Source organism: Henckelia pumila, chromosome 1 (genome assembly GCF_033568475.1).
Source record: "Henckelia pumila isolate YLH828 chromosome 1, ASM3356847v2, whole genome shotgun sequence".
Lineage (NCBI taxonomy): Eukaryota > Viridiplantae > Streptophyta > Magnoliopsida > Lamiales > Gesneriaceae > Henckelia > Henckelia pumila.
In genome coordinates, this window is record NC_133120.1 from 43,397,899 (window position 1) to 43,414,114 (window position 16,216).

Consider the following 16,216-nt stretch of genomic DNA (forward strand, 5'->3'; position numbering starts at 1 on the left):
AGATATATTGTGTTTTTGGTGTTTTTATTTTTATGATTTTGAGAATGATTTTGCTTATTCCGTTATGCTATGGGAAACAAATTACAAATTCATAAAAAAAAAAAAATTACAAATTCATATGAAATGTTTTGTCTGTGCTAGCACACATAGGCATTGTTTTTATATTGTCGACAACACTAAAAATCAAATTAATATATTAATTTCGAATTTTAGTAACGATATATATAATATAATATTCTTGGACGTGAGCAACGAAATACCTATATATATACATATATACAGTGGCGGACCTAAATAGTCCCGAAAGGGTGCGACCGTCCCCCCTAAAATTATAAAAAATTTTAGTACTATATACATAATATATCTTTTAAATATAAATTTAATTTTGCAAACGTCCCTTTAAATTTTTTTTAAAAAACTTAGTTCTATGTATAATATATATTTTATAATGTTGATTTAATTTTATATTGATTAGAATCATATTTGATGAATAAGATAAGAATACATTTATTTTAGACTATAACAGTATGTTTTGTATTGGCTCATATTTGTTTTTGGAAAATGAAATGCCTTTTATGCTTGAATGTGACATGGAAAATTTGATTCAGTTTACTCAATTTTATCCACCTGATTTCTTCTTGATAAATTTAATGCTTTTATATTATCAACTTCATAACTTTATTTTTGACATGCGAAGTAACAATTAATTCTCTAAGGCAGGGGGGGGGGGGAGTTGCTAAAATCGAATAAAGATCGATTATATCATTTGAGATATTTACTTTTAAAGTTAACATTGTTATTACTTGTTGCAACTGCTATCGTAGAGAGAGTGTTTTCAACAATAAAAATAATCAAAATATCACCTCGTAATTGGTTGGGAGATGATGGTTTGATACCATATATTGAGCGTGATGTGTTTGATCCAGTTGATATTAAAATTATTATTCAACATTTTCAAACTATGAAATTTCGAAGTGTATTGTAAAATCATATGAAGTTAATATATGAATTTTTATTATACACTTTGTGGTGTAATATTTTTTTTAATTTATTAAATTCGCCCCTCCTAGTTAAAAATCCTGGATACGCCACTGCATACATATGTATATGTATATAGCACATAGCACAACGGATCCTTATTCGAACACTGTCCGAATGCAGCAGCATAGACAAAACCGAAATTCATGCGTACAATCAATCAATAATTCTACAATTAATAGTATATGTATGCATGGAATGAGTATTTGCAATTACTAATACTATAATTCTACTACCATTCACATGAAACTCAAGTGGGACCCATGTAATCAATATTACATTCCATAATATATGCTATAATCATCTTTATCATTTTGGTTAGTTAGATGCTATTTGTAAAGGCACTGCCTTGATATATATCCGACTGTTGACATTAATCAATATATGTAAGGTCCATTATTTTTTAGTAAACTCCACATATAGTGATGAATGATCATTCTTAGATTTATCACCAGGATAATGCTTTTGTAGGTAACATGAAATATTCCATTTTTAATTTAGACATATTCTTTTTGGAAGGTGACAAGAAATTATCAAATTGCAGATAGCGACAACAATTTATTATCATTCTAGACTATAAGAAAGATTCTGATTTAATCGTCCCCAAAAGTGTGGAAGCAGCCTCTTCCATCTAATGATTTTTTTTTTCCATTTCAAAATGAATATCGTCAAATTTTAGATAAGATTTTTCATTATTATTATTATTTTTGGTTGTCATTGTTATTATTATTTGTTTTGATAATATACATGCTTTACGAGAATAACGTATGAAATTTCATGAAAACGGTTTTTTTGTTTTCTATTTGTGTTTTTTTAATATAAATCTATTTGTTCTTTTGAATATCTATTTAGTAAAATATATGATTTTTTTAAAGAAAAAAATTGACAAAAATTGGTTTAGGATTTAAAAAATATTTCCAATTATAAACATAAAAATATTTATGTATTAGAAAAATAATTGAAAATAGTGTTAGACATAAATATTTTTGGAGTTAAAAAAAATACGTCATGCATAAAATTATATTTTTCATGAGTTAAATCGAATAAGAGATATGTCTCACAAAATTGAATTGTAAGAAGTCTCATAAGAGATTTTGCGTTAAATGATATTAAAATGTATAGACAGGGACGAAACCAGGATTTTCATCTTGGAAGGGCTAAAAATTTATTTGATAAAAATCGATGCGTCAAAATATCTAACAATATATATATATATATATATATATATATATATATATATATATATATATATAAAAGTGTGTGTATATATATAATATGAAAGTCTAAAATGATACATATATAGTCAGATCATAAATATATAACAATATGATAATTAATTAAAACTACATATTGTATATATTATCATTTGAGCTAAATTATTAATTATATATATTCAACACCTTAAATAAAGTACCACTTTGACTAAAAAAAGAAGTCGATTTCATTTTATTGAGATGAATTTTAATATGTTTAAAGTAACATCATGCCAAAAAAAACATTTGTTTAAACACAAACATATTATTTGATTTGAACCATATATATTAATTTCTAGTTTAATTAAAATTTAAATTGAGACAACCCAATTTCAAATATATATTTAGCTCAAATATTATATATATATATATATATATAGAGGGTATAAGGGAGGGGCCAGCATGGGCTGAAGCCTAGGCTATAGCCCCTCAAACAAGTTTGTCCCTGAGTATGGTATGTCTCTTGTGACACAGTCTCACGGATTTTTATTAGTTAGATGGGTCAACCTCACCTATATTAAAATAAAAATAATATTTTTGACATAAAAATAAGAGTAGGTCTCTTGCGAAATGTTCTCACGAATAAACTCCGCTCATATTTTTACAATAAAAATTATTATTGTTGGCATAAAAGTAATTTTTTTCATTAATGACCCAGATAGAATATGTGAGACCTCGGTTCTAAACATCTAATCTCGAATTAAACAACAATAGAGCATACAAGATCCAAGATTAAAAACAAAGAAAGTTTTTTTTAAAAGGGGTGCCGCGCTCGGGGGGTAGAAAACTACCGCTCGGGCGCGGCCAAAATAGCAAGGCTGTTGTTTTACTCGAAGGAGGGTGCGCTCGGTCTGCTAAAAATAGCAGATCGGGCGCCCCCTGCACTAGAATAGAAAAACCAGAATTTGCTTGCCAACTCAAACCAAAGTCCATTCCAAGCATAACAAAATACATACACAAAACGGGGTGTAGAGAATACACGCATTATCAAACATGCTTTCATAAGACCTAAGATCAACAAGAAGTCTAGATAGATAAAAGTTCCAAACATGCTTCGATCTAGATTACAATCCGAATACAGGACAAGTTCGAATTACAATATATAACAAGTTCGAGTTCTAACATGCTTCAATCTTAAACTAGATAAACATGCTGATTCGACTTCTAAACCGAGTTTCACTACTAACTCTCCCTCTTGATGCTAACCAGGTCTTCGCTGACTTGATCCTGCCCCACCTATTGCCAAGTACATATACAAAATAAAGCAACAGCCAGATAACTCCGGTGAGAATGATATTCCCAGTAAAAGTAACATAACAAGCAATACATGTAATATAACAACAACATGCTTTCAAGACAACATAATCAAATCAAAAGGAATGATATGCATGTCTTTAAAATAGGGATATCAACTCTGATAAACAAGGGATTGCTGCTCTGCTTTTGGGATCCCGAGGATGAGATCACGTAACAACTCACCGACTCTCTCAATCGAGGTGGTGCCACGTATCCCACTCTCCTAGACTTTGTTGCGACTATAAGGAGTATGCTGACACTAGGCGAATCTCTACGCCTAGGCCACTCGCTTAAAGCCCCCAAAACGTCTAGCATAAAAAGGGCTGCTCTGTCCGCTGAAATCAAGGTTTGGCTCAAGATAAATGCATAAAAAAACATAAAGCATCTAAGTCATACAAAAAAAACTCAATCAACAACAAAATACAAGTTCCACATGCTAGAACAAGTATTGATGCAAATATATGATTTTAAGAGAAACTCGAGAACCAACTGTCCCGAGTATGCTATCCCGCTAACGATGACTGATTTTACCTTTCAATGAAAGTAGCTCCAAATCTGGATAAGCCACAACAAAAGGTTATATCAAAAACTATACAACCTAACAACAACAACTGCTCAAGGTAATCTCTTTACCGTTCTTCGTCCAACTCTTCGACGATCCAATGCTGCTAACACAGGGTTCGACAAACTCCAAACAAATATGTACGGAGGCAAAGAAGATCAAAAACGACGATCAACTCACAAGACAAGGTTCAACAACACAAAACAGTTCAAAATCTCTAAAACTCAAACTGGCGGCATAACGGCTATAAACTGAACAAATCGGAAACGCAGACAGCAGTAAAATATCGATATAAACTCATATCAATGCTAAGACAACAATAAAGGCTCAAACCCAACCAATCTCAAAACTAGATTTTCGAAAATGGTTTTCAAAAATCATAACAAATCCGAACGTTGCTTTATTTCAAAACCGACTGAGAATAAACGATCAGAACTCTGCCAAAAACAATATACTCGAAACTCAATCGATTCTAACAATATCAAAAAAATAGAATGTATCTGATCGAAGAAAAACTTACGATATAACGAAGCTCTCGCTGCAGTGATCGCTAATCTGCCTTCAGAAATAAATTTCAACGGACGGATTGATCAGAAACCCAAATCTGAAGCTTGAAAGAAACGTTTTCTCTCAACAATGGTGGAGGAGTCGTGCAAGGTGAAGGGAAGAAGATGATGGAGGAGTCAAGAAGTCAAATTATTAGTAGATAATATATTAAACTCCAAATTTGCACTTTAGTTCTTGAAATTTCCAAAATTTACAAAATAGACCCTGATCAAAATCAAGTCGGCTCTTGAACTTTGGAAACTCTGATTATCTCAAATAAGCTCAATTAAGATAAAATCGGGCCGTTACAGAATATCTTTCTCACAAAATAACTTGAGACCGTCTCATAAGAGTTTTTGTGGAATAGTAATACTGATTTATGGATATCTAAATAAGAGATATGTCTCATAAAATTGATTCGTAAGACCGTCACATAAATTTTTTATGAAAAGTAAAATAAAAACCTCCTAATTTGTGTGTAAATTTTTTAGCACACAAGTTTTATCTCTGCTCAATTTGAGATCCAAAAATGGTAGCTGGATACTATTACTCTCTGCATGTGGGAATTCTTGAATGAACCCTTATCTTTACCCAATGATTCATGCAATAAGGGAGAACCACTGAAATATGTGTGCATCCTACATTTGGACATGTAATATTGCGGCATCTTCAAATCATGATTTTGGGTCACTCAAATCATTTCCTACCAAATCATTAAATTATTGGGGACCCATACATACACATACGCATACACATACACATACATATACATATACATATACATATACGTATGTTAATGTATGTATATACAGGTATTTCGTTGCTCACGTCCGAAAATATTATATTATATATATCATTGCTAAAGTCCGAAATTAATATATTAATTTGATTTTTAGTGTTGTCAACAATATAAAAACAGTGTGTTCTGAATAATTTTTGGAGTTATATATATATATTTATAAAATTTAAATCTATATACTATGTTTTATTTGAATTCAAAGAAGCTCGTATGCATTAAATCTGTAATAATAATAAATTTTGAATTCATCGTAAATTTTATATGGGTGGTATTATATCTTCACGGTTATATTCGATAGAAACAACACACGAAATCCATTAAAGATTGTGCCAGTGGTGGATGAATGCGATGTGGTCATGCAAGTTGAGTTGTACGGAAACATAAAAGGTGTCTCGAATCACACAAATAAATGGACTAATTGGATAATTAATATAATGTAATATAAAATAAATAAATAATGATAGTTAATATATTATTTGATTTGATTGATAGATTATAGTTTATTTGATTTGATTGATTGAATTTTATATAAAAATAATAAATTATCATTTTGTCCTTTTTAAGAATAAATAAAATATAAATAATATTATTTATAAGGGTAATATAGTAATTTAAATTCAATGATTTGATTGATATAAGATAAATGATTAATGATTTGATTGATATAAAATAAATAATTAATAGATGGATAAATAATATGACGAGAAGAACAGAATATTAGATAGGATAAAGTATACTAGGATTAATTGTATTGGTACCAAACAAGCTTGAAGAGTCTAAAAAATATAAAATCTCTAAAAAATATTAATTGACTAATGATCGTTTATTTTTTTTTAAAAAAATATAACATATTTTACAATTATGTTATACAAACTCAGACACATTTATCCTACCTGATAGGAGGTTTTATGCTAAAATTTTAAAACATAAGGTCTAACATGATATTAATTTTATATAAGGTGTTTTTTGCTTCTTGTTTTTTCCTGAAGGGTGGTTGATGTAATTAGCTTTAAATGAATAAACTAATGAAAATCATTAGATTTATTTTTTTTGTAATTTATTTTTAAAATATTATTAAAATTTATAAACATTTAATATTTAGTCTACTAATGTTTAATTAACTTTGAAAAACGGAATATGTGTTACTAATTTCCTATTTCTTTTTTTTTTTAAAAGCAATATATGCATCACTACAATTGAAATTTCATGAAATTGTTGTGATTTTATTTCGACGTGTTTACAGCCAAATAACATCATTTTTTTCTTCATAATTTAGATTTTATAAAAGAATATACATCATTTTTTTTAATATACTGACGCATTGATGCTTCATATATAAATCTGACCATACACACTACTAAAATACAAATTTCCCTAATTTTTTTCTTATATAAATATCTTCAACTCTCTGTTAACCCAAACGTTATACATACATGCACCTAGCCATGTTTTTATTTTTATTTTTTATGGTTATCTACAAATATAAATGCAAAAAATAATAATAATAATTTAAATATATTTGGAGGTGTACATTAATTTTCTTGGAAAGTGTGATCCAATGATTGAGATGCAACAAGGATATAGAATCGTTCGTATTCAGATTATTTAAGAGGAAGTAAAGGGACGATCGTGGCATTTGGAATATCCATTCATTTTTTAATTATAATATATTTTTTTTCTGAAAGCTTATTTTCAAGTCTAGCTCCCCCACGTAACAGTTTTCATTTTTTTTTTTTTTTAAAAAAAGGTGGCATAGCCACTTATTTTATAAACACAAACAAGCAGAACACCAAAAAAAGAGGAGAACTAGACCAAAACCTTTCCAAAGGCAGGAAAAAAACATCAAAGCGTAAAACATAAAGAGTACAAGAGTCCATAATACATATCAAAACATAATACGTACAGACTACAAGAACCCTGAAAAACAAATCAAAACACCAGTGGGCAAGGAGAAGCCTGCAGTGAGCGCCCACCTACGATACATCCCATCAAACAGCAACTCAAGGAGGCCGTCCAGAAGAAGCACTTCATCTGCACTGCTGAGTCAACGAACCATAGCGCTTCTGAGAGCGCGTACGAACAGATAAAAAAGGAGAGTGAATCGCAGGGACATGAGAAACCGCCGTAATCTTCACCTTCTTTCCCTTATCAGTAACATCATCAATCATAGGAGAACGGGCAGGTGCGAGAGGAACAGAGTCCTGAACCTGACCATCAACATGAGCAACAGACTGCGGAGAAATAAAAGGCACTACCTCTATCTGTCCAGACTCATCCTCAATAATCAGCTGCGAGTTCGAAGCAGAATTAACACCAATAGCAGGAGTGCCACCCAAAGCAGAGACATCCTGACCCTCATCATCTTTGAAGTCCCAGAGGGCTTCAAACGAATTCATCGAAGACTGTGGAAGCACATGACGCTGAGGCAAACAACGTCGTTGTCTACCCCTCGGAACAGTCCATCCCTCCACAGTAACTGGCTGAACAACACTGGAAGGAGGACCCAAATCCTGCTGAACAGTCTGATCCTGATCCCCAGAGACTGTACCAGAAGCCTGAGTAGCACGTGAAGACTTACCCTGACGACGAAGTCTTCTCCTGCGACCAGGGGCCCATTCCGAGAACAAAACTCAAGGGAATGGCCCAGCAAACGGCAATGAGTACAGAAATGGAGAACCTGCTCATAGACAACCTCAACTGTCCGAAAGTGATCACCCGAACCGACCCAAATATGCTCCGGATGAGCCAATAGAACATCCATCTCAACACAAACACGAGCAAAAGACCCCCTGGAACCATCAGCAGTAATCTCATCAATCTTAACAGGGTTACCTAGGATCTTAGCTATCGGGTATAGACTCTTTTTATCATAAAGGTGAAGGGGTAAATCCGGAAATCTGACCCAAACCGGAACCACTGAGGACTCCCCCTCGCCGTCGCCGATCCTCGGTGGTGCTCCGGTCCTGTGGGTGACTCGTGGGTTGACTCGGCCGAGTCACCGAGTCAGCCCTTTTGTGTTGACTCGGCAGTCAATCCTTCGAGTTCTACGTGTTTGACTGCTCCAGTTGCTGTTTTGGCTCCTCCGGTGATTCCTAAGGTCTCTTTTAGGGACATTTTGGCGCCCTCGTCTCCTAGTTCGCACAATTTGAGCTTTGATGGTGTTGCGGACCCGGCGATTGAGGCCTTATCTCCGACTCTTCGTGATGGGATTCCTGGGATTCTTTTCCCGGATCAGGTTATTTCCTCTCTCTGAGCCCTTTAAATTTGCATTGGTTGGGAGGATTTCGGGGAACAGGGGTGTGACTCCTAACGGTGATATTATGTAGTGACCCTGCATGGTATCACCTACTAACTGGCAACTAATAGCATGCATTAAACTTAATAAAGCAATAACGCTTAATAGAGTAAAACGTGCGGAAATATAATCCATAATTACATATCAGCTTAGTTAAACATATTCAGGCTTAAATCTGTAATGATACATCCATATCGAATAATTTAAAGCATTATATAGCTATATCGAATCCAGCTGTATAGTTAACTTCTCAAGGCTCCTGCTCCCTAGTCCTTCCTTGAACTACCAGCTCCGTCCATCCTGCGACCTGCCCCGTGGAATAGGGTGTCCAAGATAACAATTAGGACGTGAGCGCTAATGCCCAGTACATAAACATGAGTAAACATATATATACGATGCATGCAACATGATGACTGGTAAAGGGTCATCTGAAAAGTTATGCTCAGTACCGGCGCCACATGAGTGCTGCCACCGCACGGATCAACCTCTGGGTGCAACCACACTCGTCTAGTACACCAGAGTAGTCTGACATAAATTCCCCCGCCGTCGCGGTACTCTCAGTGACAGACTATCGAGTATAGAGCTGAGCGGCTCTATAATCAGGTATAACAAGATATAGGCTCAACGTGTATATGCACATGACATATGAATATGGAAAACGGTAAATCATATATCATGCCATATAATAATGCCAAATAAATGCAACATATAAACATGTATACTCGCTGGCAATCTCAGTCAATGTGTACGTACCTCTAGGCTAGTTCAAGTATAGTAGGATCCTAGGTTTCAAGCCTATATTCAAAAGTTCACCGTATCACTACACAAGTTCTATAAGCCTTAACTAAGCTAATAAGTACTCCCAAAACTTAAATAGATTCCCGGACCATACCTTCGTCCGTAGATAGCCCTTTGGAGTCGCTAGTCCCGAATGACTATAACCACACCTTGGTTATTCCAGAACCTCTATTATAACCGATAGGACCCTCAAGTGTATAACTCACACTATATAACTGAAGAAAGAAACTCGGGAATTCTTAATTCAAATGAAATCAGACAAGCCCTATTTATAGGCAAAATTCCCGGCCAGGATCGGAACTTCCGATTTCGGGATCGGAGCTTCCGATCCAGCTTACTGCGTGCATGCTTTACACGCCAGGATCGGAACTTCCGATCCGACGATCGGAGCTTCCGATCTGCCCTCCGTTCGACACTTGTCAAAACTCGCGGCTGAGTCATCGAGCATTGCTGGCAGCTGGAGATCGGAACTTCCATTCCTGGATCGGAGCTTCCGATCTCTGTGCTTCCGATCGGCTTCCGAAGTGGCTGGGATCGGAGCTTCCGATCCGGCCCAAAGTCAAAAGCCCAAATTTCCTTATGAAGTCCAATTACACTCCAAAATTGGTTAATTACTAACCCTTAATCATGTTTAACATATTATTATCTTAACATGAAATCTGGGTTACTACATTCTCCCCACCTTTAGATATTTCGTCCGCGAAATAAAATCTAAAGACAAATTAAGATAACAATATAAAACATCAAACCATGTTTTATTAAAATAACTGTAATTACATCTTTACATGGTAATCAAAAGTACAAAGCAAACAACTCAGGATATTCTGCTTGCATATGACTCTCAGTTTTCCAAGTTGCTTCTTCAATGCCTCGGCGCTGCCACTGTACCATCACAAGTGGTATAGTCTTGTTCCAAAGAACTTTCTCCTTCCTGTCTAGGATACGGAGTGGTCGTTCAACAAAAGACAAATCTGGCTCTAGCTAAATATCAGTATACTGAATCACATGAGATTCATCAGCTATATACTGTCGAAGTAGCGAGACATGAAAAACATTATGTATACTGGAAAGATTTGGCGGTAACGCCAAACGATATGCAACATCTCCGATCTTTTCCAGTATCTGGAAAGTCCCAATGAAACGAGGAGACAACTTGCCTTTCACACCGAATCTCATGACCTTCCTGAAAGGTGATACTCGTAAGAATACATATTCACCAGGCTCAAACTGAAGTGGCCTGCGGTGAATATTAGCATAACTGGCTTGTCGATCTTGAGCAATTTTGATCCTCTGTTTGATCAAATCCACCTTGTCTACAATCTGCTGCACCAACTCAGGACCCTCGACTTGTCGTTCCCCGACTTCATCCCAAAATAACGGAGTACGACACCGTCGACCGTACAATGCCTCGAAAGGTGCCATATCAATACTACGATGATAACTGTTATTGTAGGCAAATTCGATCAAAGGTAACTGATCCTGCCAAGATACGCCAAAGTCCATTACAAAAGAACGTAGCATATCCTCCAAAGTACGAATCGTCCGCTCTGACTGCGCATCAGTCTCCGGATGATATGCAGTGCTCAAACTCAAAGTGGTACCCAACGCCTGCTGAAAACTACCCCAGAAACGTGAGGTAAATCGCGGGTCTCTATCACTGACTATGCTTACTGGAATCCCATGTAATCGCACTATCTCCTGGACATATAAGCGTGCCATGCGATCATAAGAATACTCCCGGTTGTAAGGAATAAAGTGTGCTGATTTCGTCAAACGGTCAACAACGACCCAAATAGCATCACACTGACGTGAAGTTATAGGTAAGTGGGTGACAAAATCCATAGTCACGTGCTCCCACTTCCATTCGAGAATCTCAAGATTCTGCAATAATCCACCTGGTCGTCGGTGTTCAGCCTTGACCTGTTGACAAACCAAACATCGAGAAACAAATTGATACACACTACGCTTCATTCCCTTCCACCAGAATCTAGTTCGCAAGTCCTTATCCATTTTCATGCTTCCAAGATGAACTGATAATCGACTCCTGTGAGCTTGAGAAAGAATATCATTCCTGAGCTCCGCAACATTGGGTACAACCACTCGATTAGATAAGCACAATAATCCATCTTCCTGAAAATGGAATCCAGATGTACTAACCCCATTGACTAAACGTGCCAAACGCTGAGTCTTAACATCAGATATCTGAGCATCTCTGATCCGAGAATACAATGCTGGCTTAGATAAAATAGTATACAATCGAATCCCATTTCTTCCTTTCTTGTGCTTGAGCGTAAAACTCAATGAACAACACTCTTGAACCATATGAGATATGTCACAAGTCTGAAGTGCAGAAAGTCTCACCTGCCGGCTCAAGGCATCAGCAGTAAGATTAGTAGAACCTGGATGATATTTGATTTCACAATCATAATCCTTCAAAAGATCCATCCAGCGTCTCTGTCGCATATTCAACTCTGCCTGAGTGAATAAATACTTCAAACTTTTGTGATCCGTGAATATCTCAAATTTCTCGCCATAAAGATAATGCCTCCAGATCTTGAGTGCAAATACAATGACGGCTAACTCGAGATCATGTACTGGATAATTATTCTCATGCGTCTTCAACTGTCGAGAAGCATAGGCAATAACATGTTCATGCTGTGTCAGAACACATCCTAACCCCTGACCAGAGGCATCAGTGAAAATGTAACGCCCTCAACCGATGAAGATGTTACCAAACTAACATGACCATAAAACACTATGCGGAAAAGAAAATTTTTGAAAGATGTATGCATACATCAAACCTTACTTAAAAACATTTCAAAATAGTTTACAAACCAAATCATAACAATTTGAAACAATTAAAGCGTATTTTTTTCAATCAACCTAACAACATTTAGTTCATTAACTTGACACAAACATACTCAGTACGTAACACACTCATCACATAACACACTCAACACATAACACACTCATGCATCGCCCGCCGGTCCGACTCCTTGCTCTTCTTCATGTCCGGCATTGAACTCGTCGACATATGCATAAATGTCTTCCTCATTACCTGCACCATTCAAGTATAGTGAGTCTAAAGACTCAGCAAGAGTATGCAGTAAAAATCATGAGATTTCAATTATCAATTAAACGTAACATAACATAACATAACATAAACTTATCATTTGGTGACGAATTATGCGAAATTGTGGCAACCGTCATAATGGGCACATTCATCTTTTCTTGTTGATCAACAATCATATGGCATTACGCCTCGTAACATTCTTTCATTTTCGGAGGCCCCTCCGGAGCTCATCCTGGAGGACCTAACCCGTAAATTGAGCCATATTTGGAAAGGTCCCTCCGGAGCCCAAACCGAAGTACCAGTCCCGTATTGCCACCACAAAGACACATAAAACATCAAAATATTTTCATGCATCAACATATCATATCTTCATGCTTCATCATAAAATTATTCATTCATGCTTCATCATCTTTCATTTCATCATCATATCATTATAACATATCATTTTCTTATGAAGCATCATCATATCATCGTAATTTATGTCATAACTTTCATTTCATTAACATTAAACTTTACTCGATAACTTCATGCACGTCATAAGTGATAAAAATCATACTTTCATATTGAACATAGGTTTCATGAATGAAACATAGACATGTACATGCGTCACATAACGTAATCGATCTACGTAAGTCGTTCTTGACTTAAAACTTGAAACTTTTTGCATAAGAATTCTTAAATATACTTTATAAGCCTTTAAAGATCATAACCATGAATTTAGGACCCCAAAATAACATAAATAAAGCTTCAAATCAGAAGGCCATGCGCGGGAGCGCTACTTTTCGGGCGCGGGCGCGCATACCCTGCTGATGGGTCTGCTTGTTCATTCTTAAACTCTATTTTGCAGTCGGAATTCGGAAAAGTGGTAAACATGAAAGTTTTATCCCTTGATCTTGGCTTTCTAATGCCGAAAACTGCATCTTAATTGGAATTTTCAGTAAAAAGGTATGCTCATTCACCCCAGATGTGTCACTGCCGGGAAATCAAAACACTCGACACACTTTGGGATGATTTTGACCAATCTTCCAAAATGATTTTGACAAAACTCAAAACATGAAAGTTGTAGATAAATAAGTTTTTTTTCAAATACAATTGGCCTCATATCAGTTGGATCACTGCATTAATTTTGATCTTCAAAATAGTAACAAGTGCCGCTAATCCGGAACAATCCAACATAAGTAACATTTCAAAACTTTCACTCAAACTAATTCAATAATTCAAAATATGATATTTTCTACTCCTCCAGCTATATCCTTTAAATAAAACATCCCTTGAAACTTCAAGAACACATAAAAACTTAGATGAAACATGTAGCTCTTGAATCAAATTCAAGAACATGACAAGAACGACGTATACTTCACGATTTCATACTATCACATAACATGCTCTTCAAACCCTTAAAATCTAAACTTCATGCTCTTGAAATTCTTGAAAATCATGCATACATACATATTTTCATATAAAAATAATTATAATCTTGAATGGGTTTCAAAACCTTAAAATACTAGTTGAAAAACTTGCCTTGAAATGAAGATGGAGTTGATCCGGATTTTGGCAACAAGCTAACCACGGCACGAACGAGATTTGGAACTTGGATGGTGAAGATCTTGAAGAAATCGATTGATGAACCAAGAAGAAGAAGGAAGCAGAAAGTGATGAAGGAAACGTGAAGTGAAGGAATGAATAAGTCAAGGAGACATGCAATTGATGATGGGGTAAGTGGTGGTTGAGTGCAATAATCAAAATTCAATACGTAATGTGTGTCGGCTACTAAAACGCTGTCAGCCCAACACGTCTCGACTCGGGCTGATAATATTTCCTTTCTTGGTTCGTACATTATAAACATATGAATATTATACTTGAAATTCTCGTAATAATATTTCTTACGATCTCGTGCATAGGTTAGTCTCGTTCCATGAATCCAAAATCAAACTCGCCCTGAAATCATAAAATTAATTGAAAGCGTTAAACATAAAATAATTATATCATGAAACCATAATCATTAAATCATAACTTAAATAATTTATGGCATAAAACCATAAAAATTATTTAAAAATAATCGTAAGTGAGTTTAGTGGATTTGGACCTTACAACTCTACCCTCCTTAAAAGAATTTTGTCCTCGAAATTCGACTCACCAAATAATTTTGGGTATCGGCTACGCATATCTTGTTCAGTCTCCCAAGTAGCCTCTTCCACTAATTGATTGCGCCATAAGACCTTTACCATCATGATCTCTTTGTTTCTCAACTTTCGGACTTGTGCGTCCACTGAACTGGTTCATGACAAATGACATGGGAAGGATTTGAGATATACTTCCTCAACATCGAGACATGGAAGACGTCGTGTAATCCTTCTAGATTTGGAGGCAATGCTAATCGATAAGCTCTTGCTCCAACCTTGTCTAGGATCTCGAAAGGTCCTATATATCTCGGGCTCAGCTTTCCTTTCTTCCCAAATCTCAAAACTCCTTTCCAAGGTGACACTTTCAAGAACACATGATCACCTACCTGAAACTCCAAGTCTCTACGCCTCTTATCGGCGTAGCTTTTCTGTCGACTCTGTGATGTCAACATTCTGTCCTTGACTTTTGCTATCAAGTTGATTGTCTGTTGCACTATTTCTGGCCCCAATATAGCCCTTTCTCCAACTTCATCCCAATGCAATGGAGTCCTACACTTTCTCCCATACAAAGCCTCATAAGGAGCCATTCCAATAGTAGCTTGATAACTATTGTTATATGTGAACTCCACTAAAGGCAACTTCGATTCCCAATTTCCTCCGAAGTCAATCATGCAAGCCCTAAGTAAATCCTCCAGTATCTGAATCACTCGCTCAGATTGTCCATCTGTTTGTGGATGAAAAGCTGTACTGAAGACTAACTTTGTCCCCAATCCATGATGTAGACTCTTCCAAAAGTTCGATGTGAACCTGGGATCCCTGTCAGAGACTATCCTTGCTGGAACTCCATGCAATCTAACTACCTCTTGAATATACAACTCTGCATATTGATTCATCGAGAAGTTGTTTCTAACTGGTAAAAAGTGAGCTGACTTCGTCAACCTGTCAACTATTATCCATATTGAATTCATTCTTCGTTGTGTAATTGGCAGTCCAATCACAAAGTCCATGGTGACATCTTCCCATTTCCAAGTGGGAATGTGTAATGGTTTCAGAAGTCCTGCTGGCCTTTGATGTTCAACTTTGACCTGTTGACATGTCAAACATTCGCTAACAAACTTAACGATGTCTTTCTTCATACCTGGCCACCAGTATAGCATCTGTAAATCCTTGAACATCATTGTACTCCCTGGATGAATAGAATATGGTACAGTGTGAGCCTCAGTCATCACATCTTCCCTCAGTGAATCTACTGCTGGTACCCACTTTCGCCCTTTGTGATGCACGATCCCATCCTTCACTGTATACAATGCACCCCCTTTATGTAATAGCCCGTACCCTAATTGAGTAATTAAAGGATTAATGCTAATTAATTGAATTGGGTATTGGACGGATCGGAAGCTCTGAAGGCACGATCGGAAGCTCCGAACAGGATC

General features: G+C 35.8%; 1 long non-coding RNA gene across 1 annotated transcript; it reads right to left on the reverse strand.

The window, feature by feature from the left end:
* Positions 1-3,377: 3,377 nt before the first annotated feature.
* LOC140876356 (uncharacterized) lies at positions 3,378-4,796 on the reverse strand. Its single transcript, XR_012148760.1, has 4 exons — positions 4,670-4,796; positions 4,221-4,275; positions 4,119-4,142; positions 3,378-3,527 (listed from the first exon to the last, which is right to left on the reverse strand). It is a non-coding gene; the product is annotated as an uncharacterized lncRNA (long non-coding RNA).
* Positions 4,797-16,216: the final 11,420 nt, after the last annotated feature.